Below are 26,794 nucleotides of genomic sequence, written 5' to 3'. Positions count from 1 at the left end.
ACAAGATCATCTTGGGTGGCACTAACTGTCACTGACAGCACATTATTGCCTGAGTGAAGTGCCTCTGATCCGACTTTAATAAATGTTAGCTTGTCAGGGCCACTAAAGCTGATAAAGATTAGAATCCCTCACTATATTACAAAATGCCAGCCAGCATAACAACCTTGACTTAACGGGTTCCCTGAGCGCCTCCTCTTCCTTTCAGGGCGTCTGCAGATTCTGTCAGAGCAACACAATAAAATCACACAATAAAACCAGGCAGATGAAACGTGTCTTGTTTAGCTTTAGTTCTCAAACTGGCGCTTGGAGGACATTTTAGAGGTTTTTCTGTAAAACAAACATCATTTGATTGTTTTTTCCCACCTTAAAAATTGAATTCAGTTAAATAAATAATGTTCATAAATTATACAACGTGACCTATCTGTCCATCTCTTTTCTTTTCCACCTTAATCTTTGGACCACCACAGGACTGGTGGTCCAATGATCCATCACACAGAGAAGAGAAATAACCTGCAAACAAAACAGAAGGCTGTTTGGCCAGTGGAGAGTCACTGGAGAACCCGGTGAAAACCCACCGTGTGACCCGTCTGTGACCTGGTCAGGCATCCTGATACCAACAACAACTTTGTTACTGTCTTCTGTTTTAAAAAGGTTCTTACTTTACCCACAAGCTGGAATGCTAATACCAAGTTAATAAGCTCTTGTTTTATTCATGGCACAGCCACGTTTTCATTTCATGGTTTGTTGGCTTGCAGGTCAACAGGTGTTTACACCAAACACTGTGATTTTTGTCGTCTGATTTAATGATTTTCAGTGGAGAGAGTCCCACAGAATTAGTTTTAGGATGAAAGAGTAGTGTAGTGAAATATTTTATTACACTTTTTTGAACTTGTTAATTGAAAGAATCCCATACATCCAACTTAAGGGAACGAGTCGCTTCTCATTTCTTAAGCAGCCATGTTGAGAGACACATCCTCTGTCCATATGTTTGCTAAAAAGATCAGTCTGATTCAAACGGGTCAGATCATCGGCATCAAGCAGAGAAAATAAACAGAGATTTCAGGTATGACTGTAACTGGGTTAGAAAAATCCAGTCGAAGAACAACAGCAGCAGAACTCAGGGCGATGTCTAATAGTAAAAGCTTTTCCACATGCTCAGTGTGAAGCAAACTCAGGGGATTGAGGCTGAGCAGCTGTGTAGCCTTAAGAAAACCACTAATCAGGGAGAATAACCGGAGAAAAAGGCATTTGTTTGTGAGGGAGCCTGAAGATTGGACTCAGGAGTGAAGGAAGGAGGTCATGTGATGTGATGAGTCCAGATTTACCCTCAGTCAGGAAGATAAGTTTTCATCGATTTGCTAAAAACTTAGATGATCGTAACAAAAGCGCTCATATCCTAATGTTTTTCAACATCAGCTTGCATAAAGGAATTCTTTACAGCAATTTTTTATTTTTGAAGTGTTGATCTTATTTTTCACCCATTTTATATTTTTAAGTGTTGATATTATTTTTCACCCTTTTTTTAATTTGAAGTGTTGATTATCTGAAACACCATAGATATGAACTGGCCAGTATGGGGATTGAACCCATGATCTCAGCGTTACCAGCACCGTGCTGCAAACTCCTGAGCTAACCTACCTTACAAACTGCTGAGTTTCCATGGATATAAGAAGAACTTCCATGATTTTACCACAAGATTTGATAAAAGTGCTGACATTCCTATGTTTTTCAAAAGCAATGTATGAAAGGTTTTAACTTTCATACATTGAAACCAGACAGAAACAGATTTTGTACGTTATGTTTCTCACAGGGTGAAGTGAGACAATAAGAGTCTTCAGGTTTGGTGATGGTTCATACACCAATCGACTTGAATGTAGGCATCTTTGAAATTGAGGTTCCTTTATTTAAGTTCCCACTTGGTGGTTCTATGGTGTAATGGTTAGCACTCTGGACTTTGAATCCAGCGATCTGAGTTCAAGTCTCAGTAGAACCTTTTGTCTCTGCTCCTGACATCTTCAATACAGTTTTTGATCCCAGGCTTAGTTTATGGACCATAATGTGAAATTAGGCACAAGTACAAGTCTGACAGATTGTTCACCAAGTTACTGTGCTCTCTGAGGGGATCTGTGGTATAAGTATTTAACATTGTTCCATGCCCATGGTTGACATTAGTCTGTGATAACTTTTGGATCCTCTACCGGGAAATTGAATAAGTTTCTGGAGTGATGAGTTTTCATCGATTTGCTAAAAACTTAGATGATTGTAACAAAAGCGCTCATATCCTAATGTTTTTCAATATCAACTTGCATAAAGGTATACTTTACAGCAATTTTTTATTTTAAAGTGTTGATTTTATTTTTGAACCATTTTTTGTTTTGAAGTGTTGATTTTATTTTTGAACCATTTTTTGTTTTGATTTTTGAACCACTTTTTATTTTGAAGTGTTGATTTTGTTTTTGAACCATTTTTTGTTTTGATTTTATTTTTGAACCACTTTTTATTTTGAAGTGTTGATTTTGTTTTTGAACCATTTTTTATTTTGAAGTGTTGATTTTATTTTTGAACCATTTTTTATTTTGAAGTGTTGATTTTATTTTTGAACCATGTTTTGTTTTTATTTTTGAACCACTTTTTATTTTGAAGTGTTGATTTTGTTTTTGAACCATTTTTTATTTGGAGTGTTGATATTATTTTTCACCAATTTTATTTGTTGATTATCTGAAACACCATAGATATGAACTGGCAAGTATGGGGATTGAACCCATGTCCTCAGTGTTACCAGCACCGCGCTGCAAACTCCTGAGCTAACCTACCTTACAAACTGCTGAGTTTCCATGGATATAAGAAGAACTTCCATGATTTTACTACAATTAAGATTTGATAAAAGTGCTGATATTCCTATGTTTTTCAAAAGCAATGTATGAAAGGTTTTAACTTAAATTCTCTCACTACTTTGAAGTTGATTGTCTGAACCAATTCATATTTCAACTGGCTAGTATGGGAATTGAACCCATGACCTTGGCGTTATTAGCACCACGCTCTAACTAGCTGAGCTAACCAGCCACACAGATTGTAAAGTTTCCATGGATTTAAGAAAATCTTACATGATCTTACAATGAAGTTTTCAGGAAAGGCTTCATATTCTAATGTTTGTCAAAGTCAACATGCCAGAGGTATATTTTCCAGTGTTGATTATATTTTTGAAGTGTTTCTTTTTCCACTCTTTCATTTTGAAGTTTTGATTGATTGGGCAGGATGGGGATAGAACTCACAACCTTGGTATGGTCTTCTCATCGATCTAAGAAAATCATACATGATTTTGACAAACGTGCTCATATTCTAATTGTAGCATATTTATAAAAATAATATACTGCAATATATATGAAATCAACATAAATGGATTGTTGCCAATAAGGTCAATGGGCTAGTCTGTACTCTGAATCCAGGCATCTGAGTGCAATCCTCAGTAGGAACTTCATGCTTTGAATCTGACATCTTAAACTTTAAAACCTCACACTGAAGCAATGTACAGAAATTCGGTTTCTGTAGTGTAGTGGTTATCACGTTTGCTTAACATGCAAAAGGTCTCTGGTTTGAAACCAGACAGAAACAGATTTTGTACGTTATGTTTCTCACAGGGTGAAGTGAGACAATAAGAGTCTTCAGGTTTGGTGATGGTTCATACACCAATCGACTTGAATGTAGGCATCTTTGAAATTGAGGTTCCTTTATTTAAGTTCCCACTTGGTGGTTCTATGGTGTAATGGTTAGCACTCTGGACTTTGAATCCAGCGATCTGAGTTCAAGTCTCAGTAGAACCTTTTGTCTCTGCTCCTGACATCTTCAATACAGTTTTTGATCCCAGGCTTAGTTTATGGACCATAATGTGAAATTAGGCACAAGTACAAGTCTGACAGATTGTTCACCAAGTTACTGTGCTCTCTGAGAGGATCTGTGGTATAAGTATTTAACATTGTTCCATGCCCATGGTTGACATTAGTCTCTGATAACTTTTGGATCCTCTACCGGGAAATTGAATAAGTTTCTGGAGTGATGAGTTTTCATCGATTTGCTAAAAACTTAGATGATTGTAACAAAAGCGCTCATATCCTAATGTTTTTCAATATCAACTTGCATAAAGGTATACTTTACAGCAATTTTTTATTTTAAGGTGTTGATTTTATTTTTGAACCATTTTTTGTTTTGATTTTTGAACCACTTTTTATTTTGAAGTGTTGATTTTGTTTTTGAACCATTTTTTGTTTTGATTTTATTTTTGAACCACTTTTTATTTTGAAGTGTTGATTTTGTTTTTGAACCATTTTTTATTTTGAAGTGTTGATTTTATTTTTGAACCATTTTTTATTTTGAAGTGTTGATTTTATTTTTGAACCATGTTTTGTTTTTATTTTTGAACCACTTTATTTTGAAGTGTTGATTTTGTTTTTGAACCATTTTTTATTTGGAGTGTTGATATTATTTTTCACCAATTTTATTTGTTGATTATCTGAAACACCATAGATATGAACTGGCAAGTATGGGGATTGAACCCATGTCCTCAGCGTTACCAGCACCGTGCTGCAAACTCCTGAGCTAACCTACCTTACAAACTGCTGAGTTTCCATGGATATAAGAAGAACTTCCATGATTTTACCACAATTAAGATTTGATAAAAGTGCTGACATTCCTATGTTTTTCAAAAGCAATGTATGAAAGGTTTTAACTTAAATCCTCTCACTACTTTGAAGTTGATTGTCTGAACCAATTCATATTTCAACTGGCTAGTATGGGAATTGAACCCATGACCTTGGCGTTATTAGCACCACGCTCTAACTAGTTGAGCTAACCAGCCACAAAGAATGTAGAGTTTCCATGGATTTAAGAAAATCTTACATGATCTTACAATGAAGTTTTCAGGAAAGGCTTCATATTCTAATGTTTGTCAAAGTCAACATGCCAGAGGTATATTTTCCAGTGTTGATTATATTTTTGAAGTGTTTCTTTTTCCACTCTTTCATTTTGAAGTTTTGATTGATTGGGCAGGATGGGGATAGAACTCACAACCTTGGTATGGTCTTCCCATCGATCTAAGAAAATCATACATGATTTTGACAAACGTGCTCATATTCTAATTGTAGCATATTTATAAAAATAATATACTGCAATATATATGAAATCAACATAAATGGATTGTTGCCAATAAGGTCAATGGACTACTCTGTACTCTGAATCCAGGCATCTGAGTGCAATCCTCAGTAGGAACTTCATGCTTTGAATCTGACATCTTAAACTTTAAAACCTCACACTGAAGCAATGTACAGAAATTCGGTTTCTGTAGTGTAGTGGTTATCACGTTTGCTTAACACGCAAAAGGTCTCTGGTTTGAAACCAGACAGAAACAGATTTTGTACGTTATGTTTCTCACAGGGTGAAGTGAGACAACAAGAGTCTTCAGGTTTGGTGATGGTTCATACACCAATCGACTTGAATGTAGGCATCTTTGAAATTGAGGTTCCTTTATTTAAGTTCCCACTTGGTGGTTCTATGGTGTAATGGTTAGCACTCTGGACTTTGAATCCAGCGATCTGAGTTCAAGTCTCAGTAGAACCTTTTGTCTCTGCTCCTGACATCTTCAATACAGTTTTTGATCCCAGGCTTAGTTTATGGACCATAATGTGAAATTAGGCACAAGTACAAGTCTGACAGATTGTTCACCAAGTTACTGTGCTCTCTGAGAGGATCTGTGGTATAAGTATTTAACATTGTTCCATGCCCATGGTTGACATTAGTCTCTGATAACTTTTGGATCCTCTACCGGGAAATTGAATAAGTTTCTGGAGTGATGAGTTTTCATCGATTTGCTAAAAACTTAGATGATTGTAACAAAAGCGCTCATATCCTAATGTTTTTCAATATCAACTTGCATAAAGGTATACTTTACAGCAATTTTTTATTTTAAAGTGTTGATTTTATTTTTGAACCATTTTTTATTTTGAAGTGTTGATTTTATTTTTGAACCATTTTTTGTTTTGATTTTTGAACCACTTTTTATTTTGAAGTGTTGATTTTGTTTTTGAACCATTTTTTGTTTTGATTTTATTTTTGAACCACTTTTTATTTTGAAGTGTTGATTTTGTTTTTGAACCATTTTTTATTTTGAAGTGTTGATTTTATTTTTGAACCATTTTTTATTTTGAAGTGTTGATTTTATTTTTGAACCATGTTTTGTTTTTATTTTTGAACCACTTTTTATTTTGAAGTGTTGATTTTGTTTTTGAACCATTTTTTATTTGGAGTGTTGATATTATTTTTCACCAATTTTATTTGTTGATTATCTGAAACACCATAGATATGAACTGGCAAGTATGGGGATTGAACCCATGTCCTCAGCGTTACCAGCACCGCGCTGCAAACTCCTGAGCTAACCTACCTTACAAACTGCTGAGTTTCCATGGATATAAGAAGAACTTCCATGATTTTACCACAATTAAGATTTGATAAAAGTGCTGATATTCCTATGTTTTTCAAAAGCAATGTATGAAAGGTTTTAACTTAAATCCTCTCACTACTTTGAAGTTGATTGTCTGAACCAATTCATATTTCAACTGGCTAGTATGGGAATTGAACCCATGACCTTGGCGTTATTAGCACCACGCTCTAACTAGCTGAGCTAACCAGCCACACAGAATGTAAAGTTTCCATGGATTTAAGAAAATCTTACATGATCTTACAAGGAAGTTTTCAGGAAAGGCTTCATATTCTAATGTTTGTCAAAGTCAACATGCCAGAGGTATATTTTCCAGTGTTGATTATATTTTTGAAGTGTTTCTTTTTCCACTCTTTCATTTTGAAGTTTTGATTGATTGGGCAGGATGGGGATAGAACTCACAACCTTGGTATGGTCTTCCCATCGATCTAAGAAAATCATACATGATTTTGACAAACGTGCTCATATTCTAATTGTAGCATATTTATAAAAATAATATACTGCAATATATATGAAATCAACATAAATGGATTGTTGCCAATAAGGTCAATGGGCTACTCTGTACTCTGAATCCAGGCATCTGAGTGCAATCCTCAGTAGGAACTTCATGCTTTGAATCTGACATGTTCACATTTGGAACCTCAACCTGAAACAAAGAGGAGAAGTTGAGTTTCTGTAGTGTAGTGGTTATCACATTTGTTTAACACACAAAAGGTCTCTGGTTTGAAACCAGACAGAAACAGATTTTGCAGATTATGTTTCTCACAGGGTGAATTGAGACAAGAGTCTTCCTCTTTCGTGATGGTTCATAAGCCAGTCGACTTCAATGTAGACATCTTTGAAATCGAGGCTCCTTTAAGGTGTGTCCACACCAAATGCATTTTCAGAATCAGGTGAGTCTGGTTTACATTCAAAGTGTTTTTGGATGAGCGTCTAGGGCCCGTTGCTGCGTGATTTGAACCTTTTGATGCATCAAGAGCGTTCAATGTGTCTGACAAATAGGCTGGCAACGGAAACCAATCATAGGCTGGAGTGATTTTGACCTTTCTGACGTCGTAATGCCCTCGACGTGCCTCCACATAGACCAGTGGTTTCCAAACTTTTTCTTCTGCACCCCCCCCACCACCCAGTGGTTTCCAAACATTTTCTGCGCCCCCCTATGGATTACAAATGGCTGTCTGGTTGAAACGACGCATGTGACGGGAGGGGCATCGACTTTTTTTGGGGCAAAATGAATGTAAGTAGCTGAAAATAGACACCAACATCGGTAGCCTACAAGGTCCTTGTTAAGCTTAAGGTTCTGTATTGATATTAGCTAGTCATCTTTTAGCTAACATTACCTGCATCCAACAGCTTTACTCAACTCAGTCGGTTAGTTTGGAGGGAAAAACTGTGAAAAGTTCTTTGCGTTTTGCTGGTTTGCTGCCGTGATCCTAACACAAACCTACGTAGCTCCGCCCAGCAGCAGCAGGTCTCCTTCACAGGTGTAAACCCAGTGCGAGCGTCGTAGCGCTCATGTTGCGTTTAAAGGTGGCTCGGAAAAACAGGTTACAACATGTTAACGGATTAAACAGTTTTAACTGCTGATAAAAGTGACAGAGGACACAAATATGGGAAATGTGGAAGCCTCTACTGTATCAAATTGACATAGGAATAACAGAGAGTTGGCCATTCTAAGGTAAAAACCCAGCGCATACAGCATTCATGTTTTGTTTTGTTTTTTCATCCAGATGGCTTCCCGCACCCCCCCTGCAATGACACGGCGCCCCCCCTAGGGGGCGCGCCCCACAGTTTGGGAACCTCTGGCATAGACTGTGACCTACAAACCAGACCAGCCTGATGCTGGAAACGCTAGGTGTTTCCACAGTGCACGTGCATCGAACTTGAAGCGTCCAACGCGGTTTTGATGTGCGTAACGCGTTTGGTGTGAAGGCACCATAAGTGAAAAGTTAATGCAAAGCTGAATGGAAATAAATGGTGACACTGCAGAAACCTGTCAAAACGCCTCAGGAAATGAGTCCTAATCAAAGCCAAACGTGGCCCACCAACGTGTGTGACTTTTATTATGGTGATGACTTTGTTTTCTGGCTAACAGTATCTTAGATTGTCTTGCTAATTTAATGCCAAATTAGAAAAACAAAGAACTGAGTTACAAGAGTGTTAAATTTATTACTTTGTAGTCATACCTCATATTTTTCTTTTACTTTTTATGTTTTATACGAATTAATCTGTACACAGTAAGGTATTGGTGCTCTATTTCTCTGCTTATCTATTTCACACTAAGGAACTTTAAATGGGTTTTTACATCATTTTACCATAACTAACACAATATAAACTGAAGTACTTTAAAATTTAATGTTTATCTTTTATGTTTTTGCCCTTTAGTAACATATCTGACACAAGGAAGAAATGCATAGAAAACCAAACTGAGTAAAAATGTTTTATTCATGTGATAATTGGCAGATAAAGCCATCCCCATTAAAATCTGTTTTCTCTTTGTTTTAATTAAAATTTTATTACCACGTTGTAAAATGAATCAGTTTTCTAATAAACAGAAATCCTTCTTTGTGATGTCTATAGTTTCTACACAACACTGACTTGGCTTCTCTTAACCAAAGTCAATTTGGTTGAAAGAAGCCAACATGCAGGTGTTGCTGCTGCAGATGTTCCTGCAAATTTATTTCCACACTCAACTAAACACAAGTAAGAAAATCTGTAGGAGATAAAAGCTGCAGGGAGCCGTTTAAATTTGCAGTCTGTCATGGCTCCTGCTTTATAAAGCCTTGGGAGTGTTTGTCTTTCTCCAACCTGGCAAAGAGCATCCCAATATTTCAGCAGTAAATAAAGGGCTCCAGCTGGCCTGGCCTGTATTCAGATGCAGGTCAGAATTGTCTGAGAAAGCCGGCGCCCGTATTCTTCACCTGCACCACAAAGCCTCTGCAGCTCCAGCAGAACAAAAAGCCAACTCTTCTCATCTCCTTCAGAAAAGTGAGACAGTGGCACTAAAGTCAGTGCAGGAGTTCAGTTTCTTCTCACAAACTCGGCAAAAAGGTGCCGCTGATGCTTTCAGGCTGAATAGTGCTTGTTGTTATCTTTGATTTTTCCACAGACCAGAGGCCTTTTCAGATTGGTTGGATTTGTGTATTGAGTTTAAAAAACAGATCTCAAAGAAGAAACAATCATCCTGTGTGTGCTGTTGCCATGGTGCCTGTGGTTCACTTGAAACGTGCCTTAGTTTGTATATTTGTCTCCATAATTATCTTTGTGACACATGGCAACAATGGGTTTGTCACACTGTAAATGCTCCACAGAGCTACTGGACAGACGACGTGGGTGGCTGGGCTGCAGGTGCACCAGAGGGGAAAACTCACTCCGACCGGACGGGTTCCTGCTTGCAGGGCGTAAACCTGCTGGGGATTTCTACAAACTGGAGAGCTTCTTTATTTTCTTATGTTCCAAAGAGCAGCATTACATTTACAGCAGGATGTACTGATAATCAAATGTTCTTCTACGCTCAAAGGAGTGAGGTGGGATCCCAACAGGGTGTTTCTTAGATGCTTGTTTTTGTAAGGGACTTTTAGACAACCACAAAATTGAGAGGATTTTATTGGGATTGTATGATAGACCACCGCAAAGCAGTCTGCAACTGTGATATGGAAATGAATGGTAAAATGGTAAATGGCTTGTACTTGTATAGAGCTTTGTCAAGTCCAGAGGATACTGAAGTGCTTTCCACTACATTCACCCATTCACACACTGATGGTGGCAACCTACTTCATGGGAACAGTCACCAGGCTGTCGTCGTAGGATCATTTTTAACCAAAAAAGACTCTGAACAGTGTGCTTTACTAAAACTCCTAAATACAACACAAAGCGGTAAGCTGCTTATAAACATCCAGTAGGTAGTAAATAGGGCTCACCTGTATGTACTTCAGTCGTTGGTCAGGTGTTGGTGTTCAGCTGAAGAACGCTTGTGAACAAACAGCATCATGAAGACCAAAAAACACAGCAAGGCAGTTCAGGGATAAAGTTGCTGAGAAGCTGAAAATGGAGGTTGATCTACTAACAACATCTCACCTGTTCTATCCTGAGGTGCACAGGATGTGGAATGAGTTCAGTCCTAGCAAGGCATTGATTACTCTCTAGACCAGCAGTCTCAAACTGAGGCCAGAGTCCTGCAACTTTTACATGCGTCCCTTGTCCTACACTCTTAAATTAAATGACTGCAGTGCTTCACTGCAAAAGATTGACTAAGGGAGGCACAATACAAACGCAAGCAGCACTTTTCCAAAAATAAATTCTTACTCATTTAAATGAAGGTTAAGTTAGTAATTCTCATTATTTCATAATTATTTGCTCTTTTAATTGCCATTTAATCTAAAATCCTAATAAAGTCCATAAACGTTTGTGTTTGTACAGATCGGGACTCCCCGCTGCTCTGTGGAGAGAGAGAGAGATCCTCAACTCATCTCAGCAATAAAACTGATTTTTCTTCACAAATGTCAAAACCATCTGTAGAAAAACAAATATTTTTAAACGCATAAATAGACAACTTTAAAATAAATTCATTCTCCTGCTTATCAGTCAAACTTGGATTGGCTTCATGTTTGAACACATCAGTGTGTAACATCACTTCAGCGCCGTTTAAAGCTAATCTATCCTGCTTCTGTGGAAATGATGCATGACATAACTCACTTTGATGGCATCCTGGCTCAATGAGACTGACTAATGGTTCTTACCTTGAGTGCGGAATCAAAGGAGACAAACTGGGAGCACAACCAAACTAAAACTGGCCTTTAGCCATCTGCGACGGCGCCAGGTTTTCTCTCACACGTCGCCTTGCTCCGACTCCCACTCCATTCCGCTGCTGATTTGTCATCATTGTCGTACAATTCATCTGCAGTTGCTGACTAAGAACGCGGATGCCTGGTGTCGTTAAACCGGTGTCACCCACTCTGCTTTCAAACTGCACAGGTCTCCTCTTTGTCAGAGTTGCTGCTTTGCAGCTGCAAACGGCCACAAAGGCAGTGAGCGATGTGCAGCAGATGCGAACTGGGACTCCATTCCCAATGTCAACTCATGTTCATCTAAAGAATATGCAATTATCCACTCTGCTATCTGCGGCCCATTATCGTAATAGTATTTGTGGTTCTTCCCTCTCTAATAACTTGGCACAGGTGCAGAAATGATAATCGTGCTGCGGGTTTAGACAGATATGATTGTGAACAAAAACAGGAGCAGCTTCAGAGTGAACAAGAAGGATGGCGCTGCTACAGGAAGCAGTCAGAGCAAACCGCCATTACCAAAATAAAATCCACCCTCAGGATCAATACAGAGGTGGTTTTAAGAGTTCAGGAAGTCAAATTTCTCATCATTGACGCCTTTATAATTCAGACTTTGGCACAAATCATCCGTTTTAAATCCATGTCTGTTTGAAGAAGCTGGGTTTTGGCTGAAACTGGTTCAGTGTATTGGACATTTTGAGTTGACTGGTTTGATTTCAAAGATTGAGGAACTAAAAACACAAGTGTAGCATTAATACAAGAAGCTCTCGGTCTTTTACCAAAGACAACAGAGAAATCCTCCAACCGCTGAAATCGGATGCTACTCCATTTTTGTTTACATTTCATGAAGAAAAAAGTTGAACTTGGTGACTTCTTCAGGAGTTTTTGTGTCGTTTCCATCAGTGGTTCTTAGTGCAGCGCCACCACAGGCGAGGAGGGGAACAGGTTATCCAAAGGGTTTGGTTCACAGCTGGAAATGGGACAAATGTTACAATTTTGAATCCCAGTCAAACCAGGTCTATCAGACTATCAGGTGTGAAAACACCTCAAACATTTTGGGAAGAGTTTCACTTAAAAAAAAAAAAGAATAAAATGTTGTATATCCACATTCACACAGTCTATTTTTATAGTATAATTATTGTATAAACTGTGCAGCCTTTTGGTTTAATCTGTCAGAAATTCTGCCTTTTTCATCTCATAATCATTATGATGCCTCCATCTCAAACTGAACTCAGATAATACATTAGGTTTCATGTGTGCTTACATCTTATATTGGGCAAAAAGTTAAATAAATGATTTTGTTTTACTAATTTGCTCATTTAGAGATGTTTAAGTTTGAATCTGAGATGATTATTGGATCCAGTTACATCCAGGAAAAGAACTCTGACCACAGTCATCAACGGCACTGCGCTGCACTTCAACCTTCAACCAGAGGGGGCAGCAGAGCTCCGCTTTAGAGCCACATGTTCGTGGGCCATGTGGAGGTTCTGAGGTTCCATTTTGTTAGTCTTGAAACAAGGAGGTATTCGTACACACACACACACACACGCAGGCTTGCAGACAGACGTAATGAACAGCCGATTCTCCAGTCTCACTTCACCGCTGAGACACAATGAGCTGCAGCCACACGGTCCAGGTGGAGATCTGAAAACCTGCAGAATCTAACTGCACACATGCACAGGCTGATTATCACCGAAGATTTGATTTTCTCAGTAAACATGTTGCTTTTACCATTTTTTGGGCTTGTGTGATCTATTTATGCAGAAACATGAAGCGTTGTAAACGGCCTCAGAGCTCCACTCTGTGATGTGCCGCATCGGGGGAAACATGGACAAACGTTTGCATGTAATTAACTTTGAAAGTACATGAAGCATGAAAAAATGTTGTAAAGCCAAGCTGCAAGCGCTTTTATTTTGACAATGCAGGTATGAAAGACTGACACTGCTCAAGTTAAAAAATAGAAAAAAAAACAAAAAACAAATGGGTCCAATAAAATGTTTTACAATTATAAAAACTATTATCCATTTTGTTTTATTAAAAATGTTCATCATTTTTGCTTGCATAAATTTATTTCACCAATTACTATTTAAAAAATTTAAAAAACATGTGGGCTGCATGCAAAGTATTATATGAAGTAGTGTTTTGCACATCCACCTTCATGTGTGTTACACAGATTGATGCATCCACAACTGTATGTGATTATACTGAGTTAAATTTAAGCCTTTATTAGGTGAAATATTCCCATTTTTTCCATAATATTTATCTCTTAACTTGCCAGCATGGATGTTAAACCAGATCATGAGAAAAACAATAACAGAAAAGAAAAGATTACATTCTTTCAGTGATTGAAAGTAAAACATAAGAAAATAGAAGAAAATCACATAATTCAGTTTAAGCCACTAAGTGAGACACAAGCACAGATCAGTTACACACACTCGGGTGTTTTTAAGCATTTATTTATGTTTATTATGGCGATTTTCCACTTACAATTAATGAAAACACCAATTACATCACATCAATACAAAGATGTGGGCTTTATGAGAAGTTCATTAAACGCCACCTTAAAGTTGATTTTCAAAAGACTTTTAATGTGACAAACAAGCCTCATAGAGCAGATACTCTATTTAATCCTGACTGCGTGTAAAAAGTAAAGACTGATTAAAATCTTAAAAGCAGAGCTATAACTCAGAATTAAAGTGTTTTCAGACCAAATCTCTGCCAGCTTGAAGCCAATTACAGCACTGCTCAATTTATTGTTGCAGATTTATGACCTCCCAGTCTGGTTCAAGGCCGGGACATGATAAAACACACTAAATAAACCGATTTCACCGTCAAACATAATAAAAAAATATATAAATCACGTTTCTAATTATGGTTTATTCGCAATCAGGAGTATTATTTATGGAATTGAATTGCACCAGACTTCACAAAGGTCATAAGGAACAACAAATCTCTACTTCTGAGAAAGTTTAATACATCAAAGTTACTCAGATCTGAGACGGACTTTCCATAATTAGGTTGGATTTGATGTATTTCTGTTGCCAGTTTCCGTCACACTTCCTGTCCGTAAGGAAGAAGCCTCTGACTTCCCTCCTCAGGTCTCATGACCCGACTGTCCTCCCGTCTCTCTGTCTGATGTAAACACAGCTGATACACAATCGGAGACTTTTTACAGTCTTGGGAAATCAAAGCAGTAACATTCCTGTAAATGTTTCCCACCATCCCGCGGGAGCCCTAATCCGGCTCCGCCCCCCGCTCTAATGCAAACAGAGACTTTTTACCCGCAGCTTTAATCAGGACAGGCTGTAGGTGGCAACTCCTGCTCCTGGCCGCCGAGCCGCTCAGATAGCAATACATTTGATGGGATTTAGACGCTGATCTAATAGTCGTGGACAGTGAAGGGATTAGAATTTTCTGGCCTTTCTTTCTTTCTTGTTTTTTTCCCCCACCGCTCGCCGACCAATCAGAGATGGCGTACAGTACTGGCCTATTTCATTACAGGGATTTATGGGTGGGCAGTCGAGCTGACCCCTCCACCTCTCTCCTTCTGTTTCATGTGAATTTGTTCCGACTCTGGATGTTTCTGTGCCAAATGTGACTCATGGCTTCACAATAAAACACAAACTGGGAGGAAGAGAAGAGTGGTGCTGATAACAATAATAGGGAAGAAAGAAAAAAAATCTACAAGATTAGAAGTAGTTTTTCAAGCTGAGTGCAGAATAAGCTTCACCCCTTTGTCCATCTTATCCTCCTGAAATTACCATGAAGATTTAAAAGTTGCTGCACCCCAGAAAAGGCTCTCTGCTGCTGTCCTTTAGCATCCATTGTGTGCTGGATCTTCTGACCTTCTTTGATTAAACTCTGAGAGATTTAGCTTCTTTTGCGGCACCAGCTTGCTGTGAGCGCCGACCTTCATCTGATGTGTCAGTGAAATACGGACGTTAAAGCAGAAGGCCATCTTGCTGCTAATTTCTGAGCTTTATTGTGCTTCTCTTTGGGTTTGAACTTTTCAAAATCCCCCCTCCGCTTACACAGAACACACAGTGAGACAGGTCCAGATAAATCCCCGACTCCCAAACATTCAGAGAGAAGTTTCTCCTCTGCTGCCAAGCCGGATTTACTTGGGGAAAGGAAGAAATGAGCAGCCGACGGGGAGCGGAGCCTCAGCGGGCGTCTGAGCGCGCTCAGTGAGGAGCAGCTTCTGTCTGGCCGCTGTGTGGAGGCCAAGAGAGGCTAGCTGCTAGCTTCTTCAGGGCTGCTGCAGCCGGGGAAAGAAGGCCACAAAAGGCCAGGTCCCAGCAGGACGGGGCAAACGGGGAGCAGAGTCTCCACAGGGAAGAGCCACTGGAGAGGAAGGAGGCTGCAGCAGCAACCTGAGGTCAGACTCCGGTCATCTGATGGAAAAAAAAAACATCTCACTGTCCATTTACGGATGTTTAAAGAATATGCACATTCAATCAGCTGGTATAAATATATTATAAGGCTCCTTACCTCTCTGTAATAGAAACATTTCTTAGGTAAAGCTTACTGCGCTGGAACCCTTTGTGCCTTCAGACGTTTTTTTTAAAGCAGCAGCATTTTATGTATTTTCTGTATTTTCTAGGCACATAATGTCATTTTATAGTACAATCTACTAACTGTTACCTTCAGTTGTTATAAAAATGCTACATATATCAAAAATACCAAATAAATTGGACTCAGTAGCTTAATGCCTTGAAAAAGGGCGTCTGTCTCTTTAAAAATATTCTGCTCTTTCTGAAGCTCCGCCTCCAGGAAGTCATCACAACATGGCTCCTCTGTTGACACGTTAAAAACGTTTTTACCAGAGTTTCACTGAGAAGTAGCTGCTGTAATGATGCTAATTGTTGCTGACTAGTCTGAAGGAGTGGAGATGAAAACAGAACATTTCACATGATCCTCGTTATCAAAGAGTTCAGTAAGTTCAAATAATCTTTCAAATCAGATTAAAAAGTTTCCATCTCAGGAAACCCACCCGACTACAACATCCACATATCACTCTGCTATCACATAGTTTCTACTAATTATTCAGCTGCACCTGTTCTGGACTTTGACTGGGCTGCTCTGACACACCCCTCCTGTCTTGCAGCCTGTTTCAGATTTCATTTCTTCTCTTTAGATCCATCCAGCTTCCTGCCAACGTTCATCTACTTTCCTGTTCATGCCTGATGCTGCCACTTCCTTTTACAGAGTAAAACGTGGTGCAGAAACGTAACCAGGCCAGACAGTCTCATGTTTATTTGTTTATTTGTATGGAGCATTTCAGCAACAAGGCAGTTCAAAGTTCTTTACATCATAAAAACGTAACACAAGAACCACTAATGAAACTAGCAAAACAAATTATGTTTCGTCTAATGACATCATAACCTCACATCATATTTGTTCATTGATGTTCCAGTTATAATGATTCAGAAGCAGATCTAAGCAGTGGGACTTTAGTCCTGGTTTAAAGGAAGTCAGCGTTTCGGCTGTTTTGCAGTTTGTTCCAGATTTGTGGAGTGTAGAAGCTGAACGCTGATTCTCCATGGTTTCTGTTTTCTGTTTATTTTCTGGCTTCCTTTCAGAAACGGTTTTCCTCTTGCTGCCAGACGGATGCAGCTCTCAGTCAGTGAACAGCACATTGGCTTATGGTATGAAATCCCAACACAGTGCATTTAAGTGAAGTGAGAATATATCAAAATGTCCAAATGGAAGCAAAACTTTCACAAATTACTTTATATCAAGAGAAAACATCATTATCTGGAAACGTCCTGACCACAACGCTGGTCTCACTGTTAATGAGATTAATTCATGGGGATTCGTTTCCCGCCTGCAGGTTGGACAGTGCAGGTTGGCCTCCTTGTAAACTGAGAACACATGTTGTTAGGTGCTGCTGAGAGCTGCCAGGCGAGGCTTGAACCGATTCAGAACACAATCTGGACTTCCCTGGGAGGAATATAATATCCCTGGATTCAGAGTGTTGGTATGTATGAAATGTGCGCTCTCCGGAGGGGCGCAGGGAAGATCTCTTTATCTTTTATTAAGACGTTACAGTAGGAAGAAATCGCAGAGAAAAGGTCTGCTAAAGGTCGAGTGCCTGGTAGGAGCAGAAGAAAAGACACAGTTTCATCCATGATTGATGATTATCTCAGTGTGTGGAACAGAAGTACAGAGGTCACACGAATCTTCCTCACCGTAAAACCACACTCACTAAAAGGTGGAAAACTGAGAAATTAGCTCAGCAAAAGCTGATTTTTACTGATTTTAGCTCATAAAACCAGACAGCAGAGGGTTTTTATATTTAACACGAAGATCAAGAAACTTTGTTTCCCACAAGCGGAAAGAAAAAATGCAAACAAAAGAAACAAATACATTAACATGTTTATTATCAATGAATATAAAACAAACAATACAAACCGAAGAAAATCCCTTATATCTTTGGTAAAAAAGCAATAATTTCTTTTTCTGGAGTTAGATACAGTATGACATCCGTTATTTGTTCCTATTTAAAATAGTACAGTTCTACATTTAAAATAAGGCTGAGAAGATTATTACTCAGCATTTTGAAATAAGTTTCAGATTTCTGTAAATCAGTGTCACACAGTTCTGAACCTCAAACCTGCATTTACCATTTAATTTCTGTATGTTGACAGGAGGACATCAACTTTTTTTTCCATCTTATTTTAACAATCATTGGAATAAATTAAAAGAGAAAAATAATATTTCGGTTTTAATCTATATTTAAGCTGAATCTTTAACAGCTCAGGTTCAAACTCAGATCAATCTGAAATAATTCAGTTTGCATGAGAATTAAAATGATTATTTTTGTAAAAAAATAAAAAAAATAAATGCATACATTTATTGAAACAGTAACGGGTTGTAACATACAAAGTCTACTTTCCCACTGCGCTCTGGTCAAGATGAAAGCAGCGGCGAGTTACAACATTTTCATAAAGTTATTCAATATAAAACCACAGATATCTGAATAATAAACCATATAAAATAAATTTTAAAAGGCTAAATCTTCATCGGAGCAACTTATGATCTGACTTTAGCATCCAAATAATGTTAAAGCTCCACTTTCCATCTGGTTCTGGTCGATGCTGTGATGAAATATTGAATAAAACCTGATGCTCAGGTAAACAGTGGACTCCCTGCTGAGGGCTGTTTGTTGGAGGAAAGTAGAAATGATTACAGTAACCTTCAGGGTGTGCAATCTCTGCAGAGGAGCGAGCGGGACCAGCGGCGCCGTTCTGATCTCCACCTGGCGGCGCAGGCCTTCCTCTGGCCCGTCTGATTATCCCAACAGGGTCATCAGAAGAGGCTCCATGTGTGCTCTTCACCTGTCTGCAGATGACTTGCCGGGAATGTTAACAAGCCTGGCTGAGCTTACATATTCATGAGCGATGTTCCTGTCGGCTGACCTGAAACATCGGCTGATCGCTGATAAACTTGGGAGGACGGGATTTTATTAAACGAGACGACGACGTGTCCATTTACGAAGCCAAACACGGGATTATGTTACACGGAAAGGTCAAGGAGCTCGGCCTCTGCTCAAGAGCCAATTCACTTCTGACCCGTTCAGTCAGGATTTACAGGAGCTCTTCTGTTCCCGTGTCTCCATTTGTGGATGTAGAGACGTTTTGTGAGATTAGCTGTAGGTGTGATATAAGTAGGTCAATGCATCATGTTGTCATGTGTCCTGGCTTATTTCATGAACATGAACTTGTTTTCTTTGGATTATTTGAGGTCTGAAAGCTCTGCATCTTCTTCATTATTTTGACCATTTCTCATTTACTGCAAATAAATACTAAATTTTTGCTTGGAGTATCTGGGATATGTTGTCAGTAGATCATAGTATAAAAGAAAAAGTTCATTTTACTCAAACATGAACCTATAATGAGTAAAACCAGAGAAACTGATCACAGTGATCTCTTCATTTTTTCCAGAGCTGTTTGCTCACCAGCAGAATATTTCACATCTAACAAGGGAAAATGTTTAATTATAAGTGAAATAGTCTGTTAATGGACCTAGTTATTTTTTGATCAATATCGATAATTTATTGTCTTAACACAAAATCCTCCATCTTGCTAAAAGATAGCATCTTTTAGCTTGTAAATTAGTTTTGACTTATTTCAGGTGTACTAAGATACTTGCAGTAGAAAATGGATAAAAACATTTGTCAGGATTTTGTTTTTGCAGTGAGAGAAAAGGAAAAACAATAAAATCTTAAGCTTGGTGGGGAAAATGCTGGAGTGGAGGAGGAAAGAAGTCGATCTTTTCAGTTTCCAGATTCTTCCTTTGGTTCTGCATCACCTCCTGGTTTATGTTCAAATTGAACCTGAGACGCTTCAGTCTTTGATTTCTTGATCCCAACATAATCTCTTCTGTTTTCTTCTATTGTTTTTAAATAAGTGCTGCTAAACAGTACAATGCTTTAATAATTTACATTATTTTTGATGGATCAGGTGTTGGGTTTCCTTCCACTGTTCTGAAAAAAAACAGTTTTCTGCTTTGGGGACCAAAACATTCGACTCTGATTTAGCTGTTAGTTTTCTACAGACATGATTTGCCAGGTTTCATTTTTCTTGCTCTTCCATCCAGAGTAAAAGGTTAATTCAATGTTTTCATTTGTACTAAAATGAAAAATCGTTACTGCATCCATTTTGTTGGAGCATTGCCCAACCCATCGGACAAAATGACTAAAATATGCTGCAAAGGTTTTGGGTTTTTCCCCAGCTGTTGTTTTTAGACCTTTTGTGTACAAAATACTTTTATTTTTTTGAAGACGTGGACCCGGAGGTTAGTCATCTATTGCACCAATCTTTAGCCTGATAGCATTCCTGTCTGTCACAGCAGCACCAGATGATTTACTCAGAGTAATTAGAGTTCCTTCCTAAACACAATAATCATCTATCAGCCCTGATGACCCTAACAGTCCTCCAGACTCACACATGGACAAAAAACAAAAGCTTCCCCAAACAGGCCATTAGCAGGCGTGTGGGGGGGATTCTCAGCGTTGACCTGGTGAGACCGGGGGAATCAGCGGAGCTTCTTAGAGGCCGACGCGGCTCTGCCTGAGAGCTAATGGGGCGGCCATTGTGCCACTTCCTGGTGAGGATTTAATTCCCAGGAGCCTCGGAGTGGGTGCTGTTATCTGGCTTCGCTGGAGGAGGAAGTGACTTCACCTCTGAAGTGGCTTTGATAACATACTCGCTGTGAAACGCCTGCCAGCCGGGGGAACACACCAACCCTGGGTAATCTCTGTTCAGACACTAAAATAGAAAGTGTTGTCATTTCTGTTCTGAGCCACAAAGGAGGGGCTTCTCTGATCCGATGCTTGGAAAGACAATGAAGACTTGAATTTCTGAATCATGCAATCTCCGAATTGTATGATGTTCCATTTTTGGCTTGATTGTTGCTCCTTACATGACAGCCGCTTACGCAGCAGGGAGAGTAAACTTAAACTTATCTTTTCTGAAAAATACATTCAGCTGCTGCTGTTTTGGCACAACGTCTGTCAGGATCTTAGGTTGTTTTGGTGTTTACAGTTTTTTATTGTAGTTTGATCATTCTTAGTCTTCTTTGATTAAGCCAATCTTGTTTCTGTTTTCTGTCCTTCCTTTGTGATTCCAGTTTATTATTTATTGTATCTAGTTATTCTTTGTTTCTCTTTCTCTCCCCTTACACCTGCAACGTGTTTCTAATCAGCCATTTTGATCCCTGCTCAGTAATCAGCCTCCCCGTTGCATATTTATGTCATTCATTCTCAGTTCCTCCTTGCTGGTTTCTCTCATTTGATCCTGTTGCTTCTCTGTAGTCCCTGGTTCCTGTGATTTATGTTTTGTTCTGCTCTGGCTCCCTGTTCTCCTCGGGATTTTCATAAGTTTGCCGCTGTCATTTTTCCAGTAAACATTTTTCAGTATGGTCCATGCTTCCAGCTCCAGGATGCATATGAAAAAGTTGGACTTTTCTCCATCTTCACACTAAAGGATGATTCCCAGATCTGCATCAGTCCAAGCAAGTTAAAACATGCTTTAGAGATAAGGATATATTTATTCCATTTGAAGGAGTGCATGTGGCAAAATATTTCATAAAAAATCATAATAATGAAGGAAATACATATTTGCTCACACTGGTGTCCATGTACACAAAGGCAACATGGACGCTGCTGCAGAGGCTGAGCTGTTTACGCTGCAGCCTTTAAAGATTCATGAAGAGAAAGTGAGCTTGGCGCCACGACTCAAAAGAAAAGGTCAAGATGTCAAAAAGCATTGGCTAATGGACGTATTCTCCAATTTATACTGGATAAACTGGAGAAGAATATCAGCTTATTAATTTTCGGCTGAAGCTTGAAATCAGTTGGCAATAAAAGCTCAGTGTAAACGTCCCGTCTGAACAAAGCAGGGTTGTGTTTATTTTACAAAACAACCTTGAATTTTAAATCAACAATAACTGCAAAAGGAAAATGTAGACTTTATAATGTGAATTCTGCATTTTTTTACTCTAAGTGAAAACATTAAGCCTCTAAATTGCAATTGGGAAATTAATTCTGGTGCAAGAATGTTTTAATATTTTGGTGTTAAAATTTCTGACTGGGGGAGAAACACAAGCTAATACTAAAAAATCTATGACTGCCTGCTGGAATGAATCTTACTTAAAATCTTAATTTCTTTGAAGTATTGGGGGTTAAGGAAGCTGGCCTTGAACAATGTGCTCCGTTTCTTTGTTTCAGCAAAAGAAATCTTAAACAATCCATTATTTAGACAAAAAAGATGTGAGGAAGACATGGGTTTAAAAGCAGCAGGATACTCCATCCTCATCACAATAAAGCCTGCTGACATGCAGGAGTGGATAGATTTTCCTCAGATATCCCTCTGAAAAATGACAGGCAGAATAAAAAACGGGAGATTTCCAACCAGTGAAAAATTGATTCCCGTTGTTCGACTGCTTCAGGAAGTCTCTCTTCCTTTCAGTAAAAAGCTCTCAGCCTGAGTGGCAGGAGAGCCGTTATAATCTGCCTCCATGCTGCAGGAGTCATGCACCACCACTCTAACCTTTGCCTCCATCTCAGGAGTGACTGAGATCTCCATGACGACCAGAATCTGAATATCAAGAGCTTTATTGGAAGCGACACATTAATAAGCCGTTGCCTCCGGAGAGTCTTCAATCACACCTCAGTTTATTTTTATTTTTCATTTCAACTATTTGGTTCAGTGTCTCTAATAAGTACGAATGAAGGAAGATTTCCTTTGTTTCATATTCTAAAACCCAGGAACGGTTAGAAAAGTAGCTCCAGCTGACGCCTTTCTCCAGTCATTGTACACTATTCAAAACTTTAACATCTTTTTTAGACGTAACAAGGCAAATTTGCTCCTGTTGACCATTTCATGACATCTTTGGAGAGTAACAAGTGGGATAAAAAAAGAAATATGGAGAATACCATGAAAGCTGTAAAGCAGTTATGTTGTGGTTTTGTGTGACGTTAGCTGTGTCGTCGTTTCTAAAAGTCTCAGATTGACCTGTACTTGTGAACTTGCTGTCTTTAGAACAAAACCTGAAAAGTATGAAACCAAAAACTCATTTTAGAGGTTTTTATCTGAATTTTCTGCACATTTTCAGGCATTTTGGTTAATTAAAGACTTTGTTACCTTTGGTATAAATATAACATTTCCTTTAGCCATTCTGCAAAATGTGAAAAACAAAAGAATACGCCAAAATATGCCAAATATGTGATGAATAAAAGATTATTCTGAAAAATGTAGAGTAATTTATGAACAGGAATATTCAAATATGCTTCCTTCTGCATCATCCAGCTTTGTAAAATGTTCCAGAAAAAAAATAAACTGTTTAAAATATGAAAGTGAAGTTTGTTCACATTTTCCATCCATCATGTTTTTCCTCGTTCTTGCAGGAATCTAATTAACCGTCTGTGTTGAGGCACGTTAGAAACCGGATGGGTCAGCAGTCCATCAGGACAAATACTGAGAGAACAGGAGGACCAGAGGGACAAAGTCCACAGAAAAAGACGGCAGCTGCTATAAAATGATTCGAAATGACAAATTAGCAGCTAAATTTGACAAGTGGATTACTCATCATCACTTAGGCTGATCAGAACGAGACCCCCCAGGTCTCTCAGGTTATCGTCAGACAATTACCATCAATCAGTTCAATCTTTGCCTAATGAGAGGTTTTTTTCAGTACATGCACTTTGGCACACCATCCCTCTACAGACATCATGGAGGAGATTTTACATTTAAAAACATGGGGATACACTTTGTCATAAAATCAAGAGATGATTTTGTTCCATTTGTTACCATGAAACAATGCAGACACTTTGCAGTTTGTTTCCATAATAAAGTGGTTTCTCACAGAACAGACATAAAGAATCTGAAGTACACAACATGAAAATGATTTAAAATGGTTCCTGCCAGCCTGAAGCAGCTCTGAAACATTTCCAGTCACACACATTCTCCCAAATAACAGCCGCCGCTTTATTTCTTTAAAATCTTGGTATTTTTCACACTTGGTATGAGAAGAGTGGTCAAAATGTATTCGATGGAGAGATGCTATAAAAATGACTCGGTTCCCAGCACCAATTTGGAAACTACTGGTGTGAGCTCCACCTCGCACCTCCAGAAGCTCACAGGACCAAACTGCTGTTGTTTTACTTTACTGGAACCTGACCCAGTCAATAAAATGACCTTTTAGCAGAACTATGGCCAGCATGACTTAGAAAATAATAGAGGTATTTTGTCATGTCTTCATATTAGTGTTAAGTATAGAATGGAGTTACTTTCTGTCTCCTGTTGCCACTCTGGCCCGGGGCCGCTGCTCCGACCTGCTGCCACGATGGGCCACTCTGTGGGGTGCCTGGTCTGCGGGGCCGCTGCTCCTACCTGCTGCCACGATGGGCCACTCTGTGGGGTGCGTGGTCTGCGTCCGCCCGGGGCCGCTGCTCCGACCTGCTGCCACGATGGGCCACTCTGTGGGGTGCCTGGTCTGCGTCCGCCCGGGGCCGCTGCTCCGACCTGCTGCCACGATGGGCCACTCTGTGGGGTGACTGGTCTGCGGGGCCGCTGCTCCGACCTGCTGCCACGATGGGCCACTCTGTGGTGTGACTGGTCTGCGTCCACCCGGGGCCGCTGCTCCGACCTGCTGCCGCGATGGGCCACTCTGTGGTGTGACTGGTCTGCGTCCACCCGGGGCCGCTGCTCCGACCTGCTGCCGCGATGGGCCACTCTGTGGTGTGACTGGTCTGCGTCCACCCGGGGCCGCTGCTCCGACCTGCTGCCGCGATGGGCCACTCTGTGGGGTGACTGGTCTGCGGGGCCGCTGCTCCAACCTGCTGCCACGATGGGCCACTCTGTGGGGTGCGTGGTCTGCGTCCGCCCGGGGCCGCTGCTCCGACCTGCTGCCGCGATGGGCCACTCTGTGGGGTGCCTGGTCTGCGTCCGCCCGGGGCCGCTGCTCCGACCTGCTGCCGCGATGGGCCACTCTGTGGGGTGCCTGGTCTGCGTCCACCCGGGGCCGCTGCTCCGACCTGCTGCCGCGATGGGCCACTCTGTGGTGTGACTGGTCTGCGTCCACCCGGGGCCGCTGCTCCAACCTGCTGCCGCGATGGGCCACTCTGTGGGGTGACTGGTCTGCGGGGCCGCTGCTCCGACCTGCTGCCACGATGGGCCACTCTGTGGGGTGCGTGGTCTGCGTCCGCCCGGGGCCGCTGCTCCGACCTGCTGCCGCGATGGGCCACTCTGTGGGGTGCCTGGTCTGCGTCCGCCCGGGGCTCTGTGTGCGCTCTACACACACAGCGTGCCCAGGTCTGAGGAGGAGCCACAGCCGCTGACATGGGGTCATCGTCAACACAACATTTTCAAACATGCAGCTCCACCAGTCCACTTTTTATAACTTCATTTTAATTTGAAAATAAACTTTCTGGTTAACCAGGAAGGCAGAGATTTAATCAGAAGAGGCAAAAACAGTGACAAGATCAAAATGATTAAATCAAATAAACCGAAGGGTTTATAGGCAGTTAGTTAGTAACCAGTTACTTTTACTCAATTACATTTACTTCAGTAACTTTAAAAAAAAACAAAAAACAAACTTTTAGAAGTATTTTTATTACAGTACTTTTTACTTTTACTTGAGTAACTTTATTTCAAAGTATTTATGGTCTTACTTGAGTAAAATTTCTGGATTTTCTACCAACTGAATGAACAACAAACATGTTTTAACCAAAAATCCACCAGACACACCTGCAGGTTTTGTTAAAGTTTCATCAGTTTGTATTGAAACAAACTGATTGGTAAACTTTTTCTTTTGCCCGATTTTCATATTTTTGATACTTATATGAATTATTGTCATTACTTAAAATGCAAAACTTTGATTGATAATTTGATCAGTTACTCGGTACTTTTAGACTTTTTACCTAATACTTTTTTACTCTTACTTGAGTAAAACTTCTGCAGACTCTGTCCATCTCTGATTATAGGCAACAAACTGATATAAATGAATATATAAACAATATATATTAATTAAAACATAACAGTATTGCCATGATTATTACCAAACAAAAAAAAGGTACAAATATAAACATAAAAGTTGCTAAAAATCTTCAAATAAAACAAACAATAAATGTAATAAATGTGCTACAGAAAATGCTTTAAATTTAAACTAAAAGGCAAAGTTAATGCAGACATCTGTGCAGGATGTGGTCCAGCTTGAAATATGTCTTCATTACAGATGAATAATGATTGAACTCAAACACTTTGTGAGCTGTGAGGTTTTTTTAAGTGCAGGATAACAAATTCAGCAGATAACAGCTGCTAATGTGACAGTTTTGTTCAGCCAGTTGATGCGTGAAAAGCTTTTACATCTAAGAGTTGTTTTCTGGAGCTTTGAGTGTGCATCACATTTAGAAGCAAATGTGACTTTGAAGTTGCAACTTTATGTGTCACAGAATCTCTAAGGCATTTGAAGGATTTTTTTTAACGGGCTTTGAAGTTCCCAGTACGAGGAGATGCTTACGTTCCTCTGGAGATGCATTAGTGTCAAGCAGACGGCAACAATGTTGTCACTGATTCTCTGACACGCTGCTCTGCATTGTCCTGACGCAGCCTGAACGGTTATCCTCTTGACTTTTACAACTCGACAGGGACATCTGACTTCAGAGCGTCCAGAACAAAGAGCTGCAGCTTTGTAGTGCAGAACAAATGACATTTACTTGTGAGTTTCTATTCAAACCAGGTGCAGAAGGGGCAGTGATATTTCTGAACATTGTTTTAGCCAACCTGATCTGTTGCGTCCAACGTCTTTTCTCAGACTTCTCTCATGCGTCTGACATTAGACCTGAGTTAGTGCTGACACTCTGAAGGCTCTGGCGGACGGCATCATTGTGTTGGGACAATTCTTGACAAACATGACTGTAGGTAGAAAAGCAGGAAGTTGGCATGGCGGGCGAAGGTAAACATCAGCAGCGTTTCCCCGATGTCATGACTGCATTGTTTCTGGCTGACAAGCTGCAGCT

General features: G+C 39.8%; 9 non-coding genes across 9 annotated transcripts; 6 read left to right on the top strand and 3 right to left on the bottom strand.

Moving 5' to 3' along the window:
• The first annotated feature begins 1,921 nt into the window (after positions 1-1,921).
• On the top strand, positions 1,922-1,993 carry trnaq-uug (transfer RNA glutamine (anticodon UUG)). Its single transcript has one exon. It is a non-coding gene; the product is annotated as a tRNA-Gln (tRNA).
• A 996-nt stretch (positions 1,994-2,989) lies between these two features.
• On the bottom strand, positions 2,990-3,063 carry trnai-aau (transfer RNA isoleucine (anticodon AAU)). Its single transcript has one exon. It is a non-coding gene; the product is annotated as a tRNA-Ile (tRNA).
• Positions 3,064-3,539: 476 nt separating this feature from the next.
• On the top strand, positions 3,540-3,612 carry trnav-aac (transfer RNA valine (anticodon AAC)). The gene has a single exon. It is a non-coding gene; the product is annotated as a tRNA-Val (tRNA).
• A 137-nt stretch (positions 3,613-3,749) lies between these two features.
• trnaq-uug (transfer RNA glutamine (anticodon UUG)) lies at positions 3,750-3,821 on the top strand. The gene has a single exon. It is a non-coding gene; the product is annotated as a tRNA-Gln (tRNA).
• A 957-nt stretch (positions 3,822-4,778) lies between these two features.
• On the bottom strand, positions 4,779-4,852 carry trnai-aau (transfer RNA isoleucine (anticodon AAU)). The gene has a single exon. It is a non-coding gene; the product is annotated as a tRNA-Ile (tRNA).
• Positions 4,853-5,328: 476 nt separating this feature from the next.
• Positions 5,329-5,401, top strand: trnav-aac (transfer RNA valine (anticodon AAC)). Its single transcript has one exon. It is a non-coding gene; the product is annotated as a tRNA-Val (tRNA).
• Positions 5,402-5,538: 137 nt separating this feature from the next.
• trnaq-uug (transfer RNA glutamine (anticodon UUG)) lies at positions 5,539-5,610 on the top strand. Its single transcript has one exon. It is a non-coding gene; the product is annotated as a tRNA-Gln (tRNA).
• A 996-nt stretch (positions 5,611-6,606) lies between these two features.
• trnai-aau (transfer RNA isoleucine (anticodon AAU)) lies at positions 6,607-6,680 on the bottom strand. Its single transcript has one exon. It is a non-coding gene; the product is annotated as a tRNA-Ile (tRNA).
• Positions 6,681-7,156: 476 nt separating this feature from the next.
• On the top strand, positions 7,157-7,229 carry trnav-aac (transfer RNA valine (anticodon AAC)). Its single transcript has one exon. It is a non-coding gene; the product is annotated as a tRNA-Val (tRNA).
• Positions 7,230-26,794: the final 19,565 nt, after the last annotated feature.

Source organism: Poecilia mexicana, unplaced genomic scaffold, assembly GCF_051168715.1.
Source record: "Poecilia mexicana isolate PSO_F unplaced genomic scaffold, ASM5116871v1 scaffold_2, whole genome shotgun sequence".
In the NCBI taxonomy this organism is placed as follows: domain Eukaryota; kingdom Metazoa; phylum Chordata; class Actinopteri; order Cyprinodontiformes; family Poeciliidae; genus Poecilia; species Poecilia mexicana.
The sequence above is the reverse complement of the archived record's forward strand: the minus strand, read 5'-3'. Positions and strand labels throughout refer to the sequence as shown.